This window comes from Cynocephalus volans, chromosome 13 (genome assembly GCF_027409185.1).
Source record: "Cynocephalus volans isolate mCynVol1 chromosome 13, mCynVol1.pri, whole genome shotgun sequence".
Lineage (NCBI taxonomy): Eukaryota > Metazoa > Chordata > Mammalia > Dermoptera > Cynocephalidae > Cynocephalus > Cynocephalus volans.
The window spans coordinates 69402299-69420729 of NC_084472.1; positions in this window are offsets into that span (position 1 = coordinate 69402299).

The window sequence follows — 18431 nt, forward strand, 5'->3', positions numbered from 1 at the left end:
AGTTCATCCATGTTGCTGCAAATGGCAGAATTTCATTCCTTTTTATGGCAGAGTAGTATTCCATTGTGTATATATCACATTTTCCTTATCCAGTCATCAGTCAATGGACAATTAGGTTGGTTCCATATCTTGGCTATTGTAAATAGAGCTGTGGTAAACATGAGAGTGGAGATATCTCCTTAACATGATGATTTCCATTCCTTTGGGTATACACCCAGCATTGGGATTGCTGGATCATATGGTAGTTCTATCTGTAATTGTTTGAGGAAAGTCCATACCATTTTTCATAATGGCCACACTAATTTATGGTCCCACCACAGTGTAGGAGAGGTCCACATTCTCCACACCCTCACCAGCATTTGTGTTTTCTGTCTTTTTGATAATGGCCAGTCTAACTGGTGTGAGATATATCTCAATGTGGTTTTGATTTGCATTTCCCTGATGCTGAGTGATATTGAGCATTTTTCATGTGTTTGTTGGCCATTTGTACATCTCCCTTTAAGAAATGCCTGTTCAGTTCCTTTGCCCATTTTAAAATCAGGTTACTTGATTTTTTACTGTTAAGTTGTTTGAGTTCCTTCTGCATTCTGGATATTAATCCTTTGTCAGATTCATAATTTGTGAATATTTTCTCCCACTCTTTTCACTCTGTTAACTGTTTCTTTTGCTGTGCAGAAACTTTTTAGTTTGATATATTCACATTTTTTTTCCGTTGTTGCCTGTGCTTTTGGAGTCTATTCATAAAGTCTTTTCTGAAGGGTTTCTCCTATGTTTTATTTTAGTAGTTTAATATATGTCTTATATGTAAGTCTTATATATAAGTCTTTAGTCCATTTTGAGTTGACCTTGGTAATGGCAGGAGGCACAGGTCTATTTTCATTCTTCTACATATATATGCCCAGCTTTCCCAGCACCACTTATTGGAGAGGCAGTCCTTTCCCCAATGTATGTTCTTGTTGACCTTGTCAAATATCAGTTGGCTGTAAGTATGTGGGTTGATTTCCAGGTTCTCCATTCTGTTCCATTAGTCTGAATGTCTGTATGCCAGTACCATGCTCTTTTGGTTACTATAGCTTTGAGTATAATTAGAAGTCGGGTTAGTGTTTTCTGTACCAGATGACCAGACACCAAAGTAGAGATACTAGAAATACAAAAAAACCCCAAGAAATTGTGACACCACCAACAGAATACAGTAATTCTCAATTACCACATGCTATAGAATAGGAAATCCTTGAGATGGCTGAAAAGGAATTCTGAGCAACAATCCTAAGGAAACTTAATGAGATATGAGAAGACTCAGTTAGACAACATAATGAAATGAGAAAACATACCCAAGATGTGAAGGGGGAAATTTACAAAGAGATTAATACCTTAAAAAAGAATGTACCAGAACTTCTGGAACTGAAGGATTCATTCAATGAAATAAAAACACAACTGAGATCTTAAGCAGCAGGCTAGAGCAAGAAGAAGAAACAATTTCTGATATTGAAGATATTCTTTTCAAAATAATCTAGGTGAACTAAAAAAAGGAAAAAAAAAAGAATTTAAAAAATGAAGAAAATCTAAGAGAGCTAGCAGACAACCTTAAGCAAACACACAAACATTTGAATCATGGATGTCCCAGGAAAGAAGAAATAAAAAGGCATGGAAAACCTATTAAATGAGATAATAATGGAAAACTTCCTAGGTATAGGGAGAGACATGGACCTACTGATCCAGGAGGCTCAAAGATCCCCAAACAGATTTAACCCCAAAAGATCCTCTCTGAGACACATTATTGTTAAACTGGTAAAGCTCAAAGCCAAAGAGAGAGTACTGAAAGCAGCAAGAGAAAACATCAATTCACCTATAAGGGAGACCCTATCAGAATAACAGCAGACTTCTCAACAGAAACTCTACAGGCAACAACCACAAAAAAGGGATGATATATTCTAAATACTAAAAGAAAGAAATTGCCAGGCAAGAATATTATACTCAGCAAGTCTCTCCTTCAGAAATGATGGAGAAACAGTGTATTTTCCAGACAAACAAAAACTGCAGTAATTCACCACAACACAACCAGCCCTGCAAGAAATCCTCAAAAAAGTATTGCATCTGGAATTCAAAAAATGAATAATCACTGCCATGAATACACACAAAAGAACAAAACCCACTAGTAGAACAAAAATGCAAATGAGAAAGAGAAAGAAACTAATCTTACCACATCAGAAAACCAACAAATATCAAACACTAACAATAAAAGGGGAAGAACAGGCCAAAAGATATTTAAGACATCTAAACAAAAATTGGTAAAATACCAGGGGTCAGACAATACATTTCAATAAAAACCCTAAATGTAAATGGATAAACTCCCCACTCAAAGGACATAGACTGACTGATTGGATTAAATGGCTAGCTCCAACTATATGCTGTCTTCAAGAGACTGACCTCACCTGTAAAGACACACACAGACTAACAATGAAGGAATGGAAAAAGATATACCATGCAAATGTAAACAAAAATTGAGCAGGAGTAGCTATTCTTACATTGGATAAAATAGTCTTTAAACCAAAAATCATAAAAAGAGACCAAGAAGGCCACTATGTAATGATAAAGGGATCTATCCAGCAAGAAGACATACAATCATAAATATATATGCACCCAACACTGGAGCACCCACATATATGAAGCAAACATTATTAGGCCTAAAGAAAGAGATGGATTCCTGTAAGATAATAGTAGGGGACCTTAACAACACCCCTCTTTGGAGGGTTTTGTGCAGAGCAGTGATGTGACTTGAGGGAAGGAGCAGGGTGGGTGCTGGGAAAGCCTCTGGAGGTGCCTGTGGCCATGTAGAGGAGGGGTGAGATGGGCTCTAGTTGTAGCAGTAAGAACAGATTAAAGGCCCTGAAAGTTCTGCAGCAAAGAGCCCAGCTCAACTTTAATTATCTTAGCAGTTTCCAAACGTATTTGGGCACAAACCCTTGTTTTTGGAATAACATCCGCTGAGGTACTGTGGCTCTAGTGTTCCACAGAACGAAGTTTGGGGAACGCTGCTCTAGAGGTGAGTGTGCAGGTGCTGGTGTGGGGAGGTCTCATTTTCCTCTGTGTCTGGAAGTAGGTGTTTAGGTCATCCAGTGTGTTGTCCTAGATCTCATCAAGCCCAGGAGGCAGGGAGTATTGTTACTGCCACTCTGCAGATGATGAAACTGAGGTTCTGAGTGGTAAGTTATCTTGCTTAGTTGCACATGGACATACACAGCTGAGAGGAGACTGGCAACCTAGGGTTGGTTGCAGAATCCCTGGCTCTGAGCTGCCATGGCTGACATTCCATCCTGAAGGGCACGACCTGTCCTGCCCCTGCAGCTGCTGCAGCCCCTCCCTCTCCTCCCTTGGGCTCCACATCTATGTGCACGCTCTGGGTGCTGCACAGGGAGATGCCTCTCCTGCTCCTCAGTGTTCTCAGCTCTTGCTGCAGAGCCCGATGCTGACGGGCCAGCTCTTTGTGCCATGAGGCTGCACGTGTAGCCCTGGCATCTCCAGAGGGGCTTTGAGTTTTGGAGGTTCTCCCAGCATGCTGGGAGGTGCTCTTGATTTTGTTCTGGTGGTTCAAAGTGTCAGGAAGAGCCTTTGAACAGAGTGTCATTTACAAAAACCTTCAGGAAGCAACCCCTGATTTTAAAAATATCTGTGCTTACCATGCAAAAGTCATGTCTCCAATTAGAACTGCTGTTGCCCCTACTTGAAAGTATCTTTCCAAGCTTTAGAGAATCCACTACCTCTTCCCTCCTGCTCCTCCCCCAGTGTGTGCATTCACTCACACACACGTGCACACACACACACAACTCAGGATGGACTGAGTCAGTCCGTCTTACCTTGAAGCAGAGTGATGGCTCCCACTGGCCCTGGCTGGGCTACGACAGCAGGAAACTAGGAGACCACAGAGTTTCTCAAAGCAGCGTGTCCTTAGCATGGGTCCCTGATGACTCCCTGCTCCCTGTGTTCCTGGGAGTGGCAAAGTGAGGAAAGATACACTTCCCAAAAAGCGAAAGCATGAAGCAGGCTATGGAAGCTGTTTATGAAGAGATTCTGCGGGTGTGATCTGTAGAGAGGAGACTCCACACTGCAGATGAAAACAAATGAAAGCAAACACCTCCTGAGAGATGACATTGACTGAGCACTGACAACGAGTGAGCACGATGAGCTTCGGGGGTGCCTCAGCGACAGGGAGTGAGCTCCCCTGCAGTGAGATGGCCTTGCTCCAAGGTGCCTGCCCTCACCCGCTGCCTTCTGCATTTCCCGCAGCAAGTGTCGGTGATCGTCCATTCAGTTTCTTACAAATTCCATCTCTCCCTTCACCACCTTCCATCTGGAGGAGAAAATAGCAACACACTTCCTTCAGGGAACTGGGCTGCTAAATGGCCTCCAAGTTCATGTAAGAAACCAGCAGCTAAAGATGGAAAATATTCTAAAGACTATCTTTGCCTGTGTGTTTACTCTTTGTACAGCAGGAAACCCTTGCTTTTTTTTTCTTTACTTTTTATTTTTTATTATTAGTATATTCGTTATTATAAATCGTAATTTTTTTCTCCATGCCCTTTACCTGACCTATAACTCCCCAAACCTCCTCTCCCCCATGTCTAGTATCCTTAGGTTGGTTCTCTCCTGAAAGTTCAATAAGATACAGACTGTAGCTTTATTAGAAACCGTCCAACTAGGAACCACTGATGGTGAGGGGCCCCGTCCAGCTCCTGGCTCCAGCCCTGCCCATGCTCCAGGAACGATTCTGAGCTTCCAGATCTCTAGCCTCTGACCTGGGTTCTTTTGGTAACTGGAATCAGGTCTTGCTTCCCACACCCAATTCTCTTGTCCAAGCTTTGGTGATGAGACCCCATCTTGTCAGCACATCTTGGGTTCTAGTCTTAGGCTGGGCCCACCTGTGCTCAGCCACTGCCTGGGGCTCAGCTCCTGTCACTTGCCTCCCTTTGCTCCAGGCCTTGCTGTTGGCTTTGAGATAAACTGCCTTAAGGAAAGGCTACTAGCTTTGGGCCTAGATGCACACCGAGCTGGATTTGAGACTTAGGCAAGTAACTTCAGATCTTTAAGACCCTGTTTCTCATCTCTTTAGTGAGGATAATAATAACACTACCACGCCCACCAACACTGGGAAGATTGCTTGGACGACTGTTGGGAGCGTATTTATAAAGCATTTTGCATTCATGTGGCGTGTGCCACAAGCTCAGTGACTGTTGTTATTTCTGATGCTATCCTGCCTGTTTGAATCTCAGAACCCTGCCCTCTGTGGGATGCCCTATCAGGATGGCCCTCTGTTCAGTGTATGTCCTTCTGTCCTGCCCCATATCTGAGAATGACAGTGTCCTCATTACCCTGTTCTCAGTGGCCACATCTCTGGGGTCCCACCCTCTGTAAACAAAATGGACCATCAGCCCCCACAGCTGGGGCTGCCCCTGTTACCTGCTCCAGACCTGTGGGGCGAGCCCAGTCTCAGGCTGGCTCTCTTCCACCATTCCCTTACCAGGCCCATTGTCAGCTGGATTCCAAAATATGACAAAAATAACACTGTGTGTCAACTAAATCAAGCCTGATTTACAAGTGACCTTTGCACGGAGAACGCCAGATGCACAGCGGCTCCTCCCATCTGAAGGCGCAGGAGTCATGCTACTTCACAGAATTGCCTTCTTCTCCTGCTGACTCTGGGGTCCTAGATGCACACAGGGTCTTATTTTTCATTGGGGTTATTGATGGACCTGAATATTTCCCTGAGCACATAATTTAGTGTGATTTGAATTTAGTGCTGGGTTTCCTGGACGTCACTGCAGTTACTGTGCCAAGAGTCCTCCCTTCCTGCAGCAAAACCACCATAGACAAGGCCCACAATGTTCCCCGTCGGGCATGGGGCTGCAGAGGGGACGGTGACGGGAAGAGGCAGAAGGAGAAGCTCGGAGGCTCACGGAACCCCGCGTTCTCTCCGTGCCTCCAGTTCTGGATGGTTTGGGGCGGTTTGAGAGCTGGGCTCGTTAGTCACGACCTGTGTACACTTCTCGGGTGGGTGTCTTGCTTGTGCGCCCCGCTGCTTGCCTGCTCGGGCTCCCTCATTGTTCCATATGCCCATTGTCACTCAGCAGCCATCAATCTTGCCAAACTCACGTGCATCATGGATCTGTCAGGAAATCAAAAGACTGCTAGGGTTGTTGTGATTACCCATTCATGAGCCATTTTGACTGGAAATTTCACAGACCTTCCCTCTTGCTACAAAGAGGGGGAAAGTTTAAATCAATCATTTAAACAATGTGTCAGCGAGGCCTATTTTTTTTGCCACTAGAAACTACCTCTCTCACCTCTGTCACCTGGTCTCTGGCTTCTGCAAACATTTTCTGCCTTTTGTACAGACGGGCTGCATTGGCTTATCGCTGGTTTTGTTTCTGGAGGTGGAAGATCCCCAGGGAAACTTTAATGCCATGTAGTGTAGTGAACATGAGATGTGGACTCTCTTGCAGGTTATCCCTGTTCCTCCTGCCCATACTCACGTGTCCGAGAGGAGAGAGGAAGAGCAGGGAACAGTATCCGAAGAGAGAGGGAGCGTCCTGATTGTCCAGGCTGGTGATCGATGGTTGATCCATCTCACTCACAGAATTGTGCCTTGGAACGTGCCTCGGAGCAGCAGGGTCGCCAGGAGCTCCACCCCGCCTGGCGCTGGCACCTCCCTGCCTCTGTCTCCCTGCATGTCTCAGTGAGCTCGGCCCTCTTTTCTCCAGCACTGATAAATTCTCTTTTGTTTAGTTGATAATCACTCTGTGCATCATCCTCTCTTGCCTTTGCAGCCAGCAGACTCACAAAAATTCTGAAAAAAAAAAAGCAACTTTAGCCAATAATCCTGGAACAGCCACATGAAGCCCTTCCAGCATTCAGGGTGACAAATGTTAGAGGGTTGAAGAGACTGGATGGCACCGCGTGTGACCCGGTGTTGTTCTGCAGTGGCAGAGGATAGCCAAGTGCACAGAAGGAGCAATGGGGTGTCAGAACCCCGGAAATGTGACATGGCTCGGCGGCGGGCCCTGCTGGCAACGTGTCCAGCTCACCTCCTCCTTCATCTTCTCCCGGTGGAGAGAAAGCACCATTAAATAAATGCAGAACCATTAGCCTACCTCCAGCAAACAGGCACAGCTTTCAAAGCAGCCATGAGGAAACACTGGGATTAGAAAAAAAAATCATCAGATACAATGAGATCAGGAAGTGCTGAGGGTCTGACCCCAGGAGAGAATCAAGAACTTTCTCCGGGAGGCCCCTGCACTGGCTTCTGGCTTCTAATAACCCCAGATGAGTGTAACCCTCACGATATCAAAGGGAGGCGTGCTCTCCCACACAGCTGTATTTTATCAGTGCTTTACCTTTAATGACTACACGGGTACTGATGATAATGAGGCTTGTTGAAAACAGGTGCACTGTGATTGCCTCTGCTGCCCCTGGACAGATGCTGCTGTTATGTGATATCTCAGCCAGGGTGTCAGGTGGAGGTGTCTGCCCTTCCCTGGGGTGGCAACTGCACCCTCCTTACCCCTCCCCTGCCTCGTCCCTGGTGGACCTGCCCTGATTACTGCCGCTGATTTGGACGAGCATCTCACACACCCGCAGCTCCAGAATGGCCATGTGCCAGCTGACGGCTCTAGCCCGCAATCAGCAATGGATCTCAAAGTGGGGGTGGAGGGGACCAAGGGCACTGCCAACAATTCTGTGTCCTTGGTATCATCTTGACCTACCTGAAATGCTACTGCTGTCTTCCAAGTCCCAAGTGCAACCCCTAGATACTTGTGTGTACTTTAAATTAGATAAAAACATGAAGCAGGTTGGAAGGTGATAGCTTCCAGAATCCGAATGCAGTCAGAACTGGAATGAGGAGACATCTTATCTGAGATGCATCAGACTGCACCTGTATCCCAACTGTGGCCCATGCTTCAAGGAAAGGGCCAGTAGGACTGGAAGGCAGAGCATTTGGGAGTGGTTCTTTGTCCTGGCGTTCCATAGCTGCACCCATCAGCAGAGGCTTTGAGGAAGCAACCATCTCAAATGCAAATCAGAAGGGAGGCAACTTACACAAATAAAATAAATAAATTCAAAAGGTACAGGAGCTAGATATGAGGAAAATCTGGCTCTGGCTAGAGTTGGTGATTTATGATCATGAGATACAGTCTGAGTCTTCTTCAGGGTTGTAAATACAGATCCTGATAAAAAACAGAAAGTCCTTCTGCATGTCCATGAGGTTTCTAAGCTCATCTCTGGAATCTGCTGGAATGTTTAAAGCTGCTGGTACCACGAAGTGGCTCCAATCGTGATTAGCAGATGTCCCAGGAGCCGCCTTTGCCAGTGTGAGGACAAGTTCAGATAACACGAAGGAGTTTCGCTTTACTTTGGGTGCATTTGAACAGAACGGTTCAGGTGCTGGTGCGTAATGCAGTGCAGCCCAGGGTCTGATTGCTGCCATCTGAGCTTCCATTCAGATCCAGTCGTAGAAATGTCATGTTTACCCATGATAAAGAAGTGGAAGTGTCATTAGAAGTTTTCCAAACCATTTGTCCCTGTGATTCTTAGCAGAGGATGACACAGGCCTCTCCGAGCCTCTGAGACTGGCACCCTGCACACCCTCCTGTCCTCTTGCTTCTCTTTTTTCATTTCAGTCAAGGGTTCTCTTCCAGTGAATTCACTCATCAGCCGCCATTTTTGGGCTTTCTGTATAGAAAAGCTCATTATTTCAGAGGAAGTGCACTGTGAATAAAAAAGCCAACAATCAGTTATTATAATTAGATAGCTGGATGGGGAGAGGCCCCGTTTTTGTTGTTTTGTGTGTGTGAAATGTGTAGGAAGGAAAGATAAATTCTCTCTCCTTCACTGCATAAAAATGTGGGCGCTACTGCAGAGCCGTGCTGAGGCTGATTTCCAGATGAGGCGTGACTGACGCTGGCAGTGTTGCAGACACAATGGCTGCACTTACTTTAGGTAAAGGTTGCCATGTGGCCAGCGTGCTTGTTCACTGGTGGTTTCACGTTGAGATTCCTGGAGAATGTCAGCTGCGGAAGGGAGTTGAATTGGGAAGGACCATGAGTTGCCACCTGCCAGTTTTTGGAGTCAGTTTGGCCAACCTGACTGAGGGGACGCCCCCCTTCCCCATCCTTCCACATTGGCGTTAGCTGGGCTCTGCTGAAGAACAGTCTTTCGCAGGGCGGATCAGAGGTGTGCTGGGAGTTGCGCCCCCTCTGGAATACTGAGCAGGCTCTCAAAATTCGTTTGTGGAAGCAGTTAGAATGGCCCAAGAGTTTAATGAATCTTGGATCAGGCCAAGAGAATTTGTGATGGGGCAAGATGAGATTTCCTGTTCTTCTTAACTGTGTTCGATGGTCCTGGGAAGAACATTCTAGATCGTGTGTGGGCCACACACTTTTCTTATTATTTAAAAATGAGTATAGCCAAACCTCTGTCATCTGGGACAGGGCAGTGGTTCTCAAACTTCCACGTGCCCATCCATTACGTGATTGGGGGTCTGGGGTGCCGCATTTTGGATGGGCTCCCAGGTGATGCTGCTGCTGCTGGTCTGCAGGCCACCTCTGACGAGTGAGGGCCAAGAGGAGACGCAGGCTTACTGCTCTCAATGGCACACTCTGCACATGGCTGCGGACACATGCCCTCACAAGGCTTGCCCTTGCAGAGCCGAGACTTGCTTGCTTTCTCTGACATTAGATTTCAGAATATTGTGTATTCTGAAAAGTCAGTGTTTCTGAACTCTTGAAAATAGTTTTTTAAAAAATCTTAATTAGTGACCCTCCTCTTTAACATAAGTACTATTCACGCTATTCATTTGCATAGGAAACCCATTTTGCATAGATAATACTGATGCAAATTCTATTCCAACTCGAAGCAAATTCTTTTTTTTTTTTTTTTTTTTGGGGAATGGCGAAGCTTTTTATTTTGTATGTTTCCATATATTTTATTTATTTATTTTTTATTTATTTATTTTTTTTTTAAATTTTATTTTGTCGATATACATTGTAGCTGATTAATGCTCCCCATCACCAAAACCTCCCTCCCTTCTAAATACTGTCTTTTAAAAAGATACCATTGACTCTAGAGTGAGGTTTAATATGAGACTGGAGTGTTTTGTGTCCCAGTCAATGATGTCCAGTTCTGGAAGGGGCAAACCCTACCAGACAGAATAAAACCACCTCAGTGGCAACTGCCCTGGCCAGAGCCTTGGGGACAAGCCATTCAGCAGCTCTTAGGATCCCCTCCTCTTCTCATGCAAGTTGTGAAAAGGAGAGGAATAGGAATGTCTTCTACTTGCACAGAAAAAATAATGTTTTTCTCCTTGGGTAAGTAGGTTCTGTATTTCCAAGTTTGTTTTAGCAGAAATATGTAATGGCGCTGTATTGACATTTTCAAATACTGTATTTATTTTCAAATAAAAAAAGGGGAAACAGCCCAAATGCTTTCTTTTGATGACTTTATCCCTCCATCAGCTATCAAAATACCTGTAAACACTCTGAGTCAGTTACTCTTGCACTGCTCTGTCCTCTTCGTCCACTAAGTATTGGCGTATTGAATCGAAACCAGTGCGGGTGTTGTAGTGAGGCCAAGGGCGGCCAGTGGCTCAGGTTGCACAGAATGAGTTTACTTTCTTGCCCTTCTTTCTCCTTGTTACTAATAGAAAGACTGGAAAGTACACAGAAGTAAATACATTAAAGTATATGGACATTAACAATTTTCTTACTACTTAGTGCCCTGTAAACACTGAAACAAGTGAAAAATGTGCTACTAATGAATGGACCGTGTGTTGGTCTATGCAGGTGGAAAGCTCATCTCCATAGTTTGTAGGGCTCTCACCTAATGTGTGTGTGTGTACTTGTGTGTGTGTGTTTGTGTGTGTGTGTGTGTGTGTGTGTGTGATAAAAAATCTCCCTCTGTTTCAGAGGTAGAGAATTACTTGAGTGTTTAAGCTAGATCCTTTATATGAGAGCTGTCAGATATGGAAAGATACATTCAGTAGAAATTTATTGAATACCTCCTATATGCTGAGAACAGTACTGAATGTTCCTCAGGATATAGTAGATACTCAGTTAATTCCTATGGAATGTATCTTTCCATATCTATAGAGTCTGTATAAAAGGACCTTGGCCCATGGAATCATTTAATAAATAAAAGTCCTTGGGGTGTATAATCTAGTGAGTGGGACAGAAGAGTAAATGACTAGTGGCACGAGAGGACAGAATCAGGAAAATGCTGTAACAGAAGCACAAGCAATGTGCGGGGAGTGAAGGGAGGGACTGAGCAAAAGTGGCAAGAGTAAAAAGAAGACTGGAGACAGCTTCATGAAGGAGGCCACAGGTGACCAGAGTTTTATACGAATCTACTGTGTGGCAGAGTGGCACATGTGTGATGGCATGGCAGGCAGGGGGTGACCTATAGTGGATGGTCATGGGTCATGTTACCAAAGGCCTTAGATTCTGGGCCTTCAGACAGTTTGGACTTCAGAAGTAGATGGGAGCCATTGATGTTTGCTGAGAAGAGGACTCCCTTCCTTTGTGTCTGGTGACAAATGAAAAGTTACCAGCAAAGCAAAAATCATGTACTTACTACCAGGCTCAAACTCCTATTTCATCTCCTTTTTGCTATTAAAAAGGAAGAACTGTCAGCCTAGATATTAGTCTATCCATTCCACCATTCCAAGTAGCCTCTTTAATAATTTTTTTCGCAGCAAAATAGTTCCGTGAAATCATTACAGCAGAGCTAAGCTCACTAGGAATGGGAAAAATACTGGGAAAGTTCTTGCTGTAGTGGTCTTTTCACAGGCTCTTTAGCCTTGCTGCAGGAATTGCTTATTATTCATTTTAAAACAATTTTAACTTACAGAAAAGTTGTAGGGATAGTACAACGGATGTCCCTGTAGCCATTGCTCAGGGGCCACTTTCGAATTTACCAGCTGTTCCACTGAGGCCTGGTGGACCCGGGCGGGGATCACGGGGTGTACCCCACCATCTTCTTTCTAGTGTCCTAAATCTGCAATAGTTTCCTCTCCCATGACCTTATCTTTTTGAAGATTGTAGGCCAGTGATTTTTGTAGATTGTCCCTCAGTTTGGATTTGTCTGATGTTTTGTCATGAGTTGGAATAGCAGAGAAGCCACGTGCTCCCAGGTGCACAGCATGCAGGCCTGTCCACTGATAGGGACGTCACCTCTGAAAAGTTCCTCCACTGAAAAGTTGCTTTATATCCCCCATTGTAATTACCAAGTATTTTGGGGGAGATGATTTGAGAGCATGCAAAGGCCTTTCTGCAGCAAACTTGCACGACCCTACCTGCTGCTTCCCCACCCACCCGACGTTCTCGCAGTTAGCCTCAGCTGCTGGCTGCTACCTTCCTGCACCTCCTGAGCCTGCCTAGCTGGCCTTTGTCTGACAGTAAAGGAAGGGAGGAATGGAGAGAGAGAGGCAGGAGGGAGGAGAAGAAAAAAAGAAGGCAGGGAAGTGTGTGTCCTTAGGAATTTTAATCTCAGTAGCTTCTGCTTCCCAAGTAAGCAATCACGGTTGGTGAAAACAGCCTCTTTTCATGCTACTGTTACTGCTATCTACTGTGGAAGAATCACCTGTCTTCTGACAGGTGTTGAAATATTTAAATTCTAAAAGAAGGTTCTGAATAGAAAGGTAGCCAGTGCCAAGCATAGCTGGTTTATTTGTGTGTCTGTGCCTGGGAGTGCTTGTGTGTGTCTTGAAAAATGGAAGCAGCAGGTGTTTAGACACCACCACATAACTCTTCACTGAACATACTTCTTTAAATCCAGATTAAATATACAATTTGAAGCCTGACCTTTCCGAGTAATTAAAGATTTCTACTTTATGGTTTTTATAGACATGGTACGGTAGAGGCAAGAAGAAGCTCTGTAATGATTAAAGTGGACGATATGTGGAGTTTTTGCTGCAAAGAATTTAAAGGGACAAACACTAGGTAGAGTTTCCGTCCCATTGCTGCTGCTGCAATGGTTTTGGTGTCCATGGTCAGAGAGGAAACAGTACTCCCTCCTGCGTACAGGAAGGAGACCCCTGAGAGGACCCCTGAGCAGTGACTGGGTTGTGAAATCAGTGGGAAATAAAGAAGATTTGTGGTCACAGTGGCCCAGGCCAGGGCACCCTGTGGTGCTTACGAGGATGTGGCCGGTGCTGGGAGGGGTGGGCTGCTGGGCTGAGGCCCTCCCTTCCCAGCGGGCATGCTGCAGCTCCCGGGCACCTTCTGTGCAGCTCAGGCTGCTGCCCCAAGCTCACCACCTCTTTCCTGTCTCTTTCCTTCATACGTGGGCTGAGCATGGCAGCCAATAGTCTTCTCACTTTACAGTCTGGAGAATGTCTGGTACCCAAGGAACAGACAGTCCAGCCGGACACGAGGACAGAGGCAGAATGATCTCTACAGAGCCAGCCTGGGTGAGCACCAGTGCACGTGGGCCAGCAGCCTGTCCTTCTCGCCCTGCACCTCACTTTCCCCATCAGCAAAATCTCATGGTTGGATGACAGCATCCTGAGGGCCTGTCCAGCTTTGACGCTCCAGGAATTTAAGTGCTGAGGTGGGTTAGTGTTGATTACAATCTGTCCAGCAGGAGGCCTTTTAAAGAGGATGGATGTTGTGTGCCTCTGGGAGGAGAGGAAGCTCTTGGAGGCAGGCAGCTACCACCACGTGTGCCCAGGGCACCCACAGCCCAGATTCCTCCTGCCCTCATCAGCTCTAGGCCACACGCATGTCCCTGAGATACGCTGCTGTGTCTGCGCCTCTGCTGGAAAGCCCGTGTGCCAGGCCACTCTCCCTCCCTCCACAGAAACTCCTCATGGAGACACCCCTGGAACCTCTGCCCCCACAGCCACCCTGACGCTGTCACCCAGGAAGAGTGGCAACGAGGAGACCACAGCCTGCACAAAGCAGCGTTTGAGTGGGTTGGGGTCTGGCCCTGGTGTGTCACTTTGGGCTTCCTTTCTTTTGCCCCATTGGGGGCCACTTTCTCCCTTCCTCCTTCAGGGTCCAAATGTCTCTTCATCTCCTCCACATCAAATACATGCAACTCTTTCCCAGCGGCCCCCAAAAGCCAACGTGCTGGCCGGTCATGGGAGGGGTCAGCGTGCTCGCAGCTGTAGAGCAGGAGGTCAAGTAGTTGTTTATTTAAGGACCTCATCTCATGGCCTGTAGACCTACAAGGCATCCTCATGCAGACAGGAGTCATGCTCTAGCGATGCGGTGGCCCTACAGGTCTTGGAGAAGACATGGGACCATGTTCCTAACTTTCCAGGAGTGCAAGACTGGCAGAAGTTCATGGGTGCAAGGTCAAGGTTGCCCTGAAAACCACCGAGGCCACTGTGGTTGAAGCTCCGAGGCTGTGACTCAGGTAGCAGCATGATTCTAGAATTTCTTCCAAGGGGCTTTTCTTCTTCCCAGGGCCTCTGTTCATGAAAGAGGGACATCGTGTTCAAGGACCTGAGGCATCAGAGCTGGAGGCATGAGGTCGATGAAGGAAACCCAGTATCTGTCGGGCCAGCTCCTGCAATGGCCAGTATTTATCACAACAAGGGGCACGTTTGGAAAGGAAGCTGTGCATGTCCTGCAGGAAGCAAGTGGCATGTCCACCAGCAATTCCCAGCGTGCACCTGAGCCCAGCAAGCACACGAGGCCAGATGGCGGTCTTACTTTTGCATCTCAAATGCCCTATTTGAAGGTACAGCTCAGTAACTCCCCTTTAACAAACTACTCAGCTCCACTGTGCTTCTTTGACCTCAGGATGAAGATACCTCCTGTCTTGACCTTGCCCCTCAAATCCCTTTTCCAGAAAAATCATTTAGGAAATCAGTTTTGCTACTGAACAGAAAAACACAGCTTGTCAATGAGGCAAATAAGAGACACATAATCCAGGACACAGTTGATCTGCATATTAACTAAATAAAAATGCTGAATCATATGCCAAATTGTCACAGTTTTCTTTTAAATTCCAGTCAAATTTTCTCAAAGAGAGACGACCTAGACTCTCAGGCTCCCATCTTGGGTGAACGGGCAGGTTGATTTCACAGTGTCTCAAACTCCACCGAACCACCTTGGGAACTTTGCTCTCGTGCTGCTCGTATCTGGAAACCTCAACCCCCTTGCTGTCGGTGACCCTATTCAGTAGATATTATTTTAAACATCCATTACTATTAACATGAACTAATAGTTAATTACAGCAGAATTCCTATGGAAGTGCATAAGAGAGTCATGAATGCCAAATGAGAATATTAATGATTGTGTTATCACAATGAATACAAAATGATTTCATCATGACCAAGGAGGTAATACATAATAGAAAAGGACTGGCCCCACTTTTATGTACTCATTACAGATTAAAACTCACTCTTGGCCTCCATTCAGAAACCTGAGAGCTTTTTCCTGAAGGTTTCTCAGGAAACTATATGTCCTCTATCAAAATCTAAACCGTGGCACTCATCATCAAGTTGAACTCTGAGGACAAATGCAATTTTATTTCTCCTTACAAAAGGCCCTAAGAACATTAGCTGATGGTCTCAAATTCACTTACTCATTTATCTATCCAGTTGGCCTGTAAACACATACTGAACACATCTGATGCCACGGGAATTGTGGTAGGTACGAGGACTGCAAAGAGAACTCTTGACATTGGGAAAAGTAAGATGAAAACAGATACACAAAACATAATGACAGTGATGAGTTTCAGGTGGTGTAAGAAAGAGAAAAAGCAGTGTTGGGTGAGGAGAGAAAGAGCTTGCTAATTGCCAGGGGTTTTTGTGGGAAAGTGTCACAGACAAGGAGATGTTTGAGCTGGTCTTTGGTGCATGGGCAGGGTATTGGTAAGTTGACAATGGATTGGAAGAAAGGCCATTCCCAGTAGAAGTCAAGCAGAAGCAGAGAGGCATGAAATTTGCATTGTACTTGCAGAGAGGAAGGCAGGTGCTGTGAGACAGGCTAGCTGGAGCTCAGCCACAGTATAGGGTGGAGCCTACGGTGTGTATTGTGGCTTTCTAAAGAGACTGGGCTTCCTTTTGCCTCAAATTTTATGTAAAACACCAATTTACAAATCCAAGAAACTCAGCAGATTTCAAGCAGGATAAAATCAAAGAAAACTATACCCAGCCACATAATAGCCACACTTGTGGACATGAAGGTAAAGGGGAGATGTTGAAAGCAGTTGGAGAAAAATGAGGGAATGCACACCGAGGACAGTGCCCCAGCCTGCAGAGGGGAGGAGGCCAGAAGACAACAGAACGACTTTTCAAAAGTGCTGGAAGGAAAAAACTGTTAACCAGAATTCCATATCTAGCAAGACTATCCCTCAAAATTGACATTAAATACAGATTTTTCAGATCAATGAAAACTAAGAGAATTTGTTATCAACAGATTTGTATTACGAGGAAGGTTGTTCTTCAGACTGAAGACCATGACACCAAATAAAAATTCAGCCTTTCAGGAAGGAGGGGAGAGTGCCAGAAATGGTAAATGTGCTAAAAATGCACACAATACATATATATAACACACACACTTACATATACGTACACATATATGCTATCTATATATTTCTTATTTCTGCAAGGCATACGGTATTTTAAGCAAAAATTGTAACATTATATTGTAATGTTTATAACATATATAGAGGGATGTTGGTGGTAATGATAGCAAAGAATATGGACAGGACACTAATGTGATTATGCTGCTGTGAGCTGCCAATGTTCTACCTGCAATGGTGCAATGTTATGTCTAATTAGAGAGTAATTAGTGCAAGGTGCATATGTAATCCCTAGGGCAACCCTTAAAAAATAATGCAAGAGGTATAGCTAAAATCCCACAGGAGGATTAAATGCAGTGCTAAAAATACTTGATTAACCCAATGCAGGGCAGGAAGGGAAGAACAGAGGCACCAGAAAAGACAGACAACAGAAATAAAAAGCAGACAAGGTGGTAGACCCATGCACAGTTGCATCGGTGGGGTGATGCCAGCTTCCTGCTCTTGCTACCTTCGAATGGCTTCACCATCCCTGTCTCTTGTCCCAGTTCTTTACTTGTCCTGGTAACCAATTCCTTGCATGAAATTTCCTGTGTTTTACATGTTAGAGTGGTTTTGTTTTTCTATTTTGATCTCGGCTGACATATACCCTGTGCTAAGGGATTGTTTAACTGAAGAATGCTCTGATTGTACAATGGAATATTATGCAGCCTGTAAAATGGATGTGGGAAACACAAAATGACCTGGGAAGTTACCATGGAAACAGTATAGCTAACAACACAGTATAATCATTTGACAGTGACTTCCAGTATTCACCCACATATTAATATTAGTTAGTTCTGGATGTGAAAATCACAAAGATCTTTTTCCCTCATCTTTGGAGTTTCTATGTATTGATTTTTTTTTTCTGTTGAAAATGAATTACGTTTGTAGTTAGAACAATAAAATAAAAAGAAACTGCTAAAGACTCAGGCAATGGTAATGGGGATGAAGGAGAAATTGTGAGGGTTATGTTTCTAAGCAAAGTTGAGGTGACGTGTGATCACCTGGGCATGAGGAAAGAGCAGCGTGGAATGAAGGGTGACCCCCAGCCTGGAAAAAGGATGGCACCTCCTCTGAACGAGGACAAACAGGTGACTGAGAAGAAATGAGGACTTCCGGTTCTTGCTAGCTCCAAACTCAGTGCAGACATCCAGGCAGCTGGAGAGGGGTCAGAACCAGAGAAACAAATTTCAAAGTTATTAGCATCTAGAAAGAGTAATTAAAGCCAAAGAAGCAAATGTATCAACTTAGGGGAAGAGTGTAGCTCCAGACAGAAGGCGAGAACAGAACCCTTTCATTTCATGGTAAAACACCAAGACTTGAGGATTGTGTGGAGAACTCAGCTCAGGAGACTGAGGTGGAATATTCAGAAAGACAGGAAGAAAATCTGAAACCAATGCTGTCCTGGGAGCCAAAGGAAAAATGTTTCAAGAAATAGAGTGTTGTCAGGAATATCAAATGCTATAAGGAGATTTTCTAGTTTGTACATCCTTGGATTTGGTAATTAGAAAATTACTGATGATTTTGTAGACAGCTGTTTCAGCAGTGGTGTGGCAGAAATTGACTTGTAATAGGGCTGTGAGCAGACATGGCAGAGTGTCCCAAGCATCATCTCAAGTCCATGTTTGACAACTTTCAAGAGCTCTCTGCTGTTTCTGTCCTGTTTCTGAAACGGGATTTGGGAACTGAAAAGCAATGCCACAGAAGACCACCCATGTTTATCTCTGGGGTGGGATCATCTACGATTTTCGGTTTCCTTTGCTTTTTTCTACTGTGCGAACATTTACATGTACTACTGCAGCCAATAAAAGAAAAACAGTGAAAATGATTTTTCCAAGTGGCATTTGTCTGGAAGTAGACGCACCCTA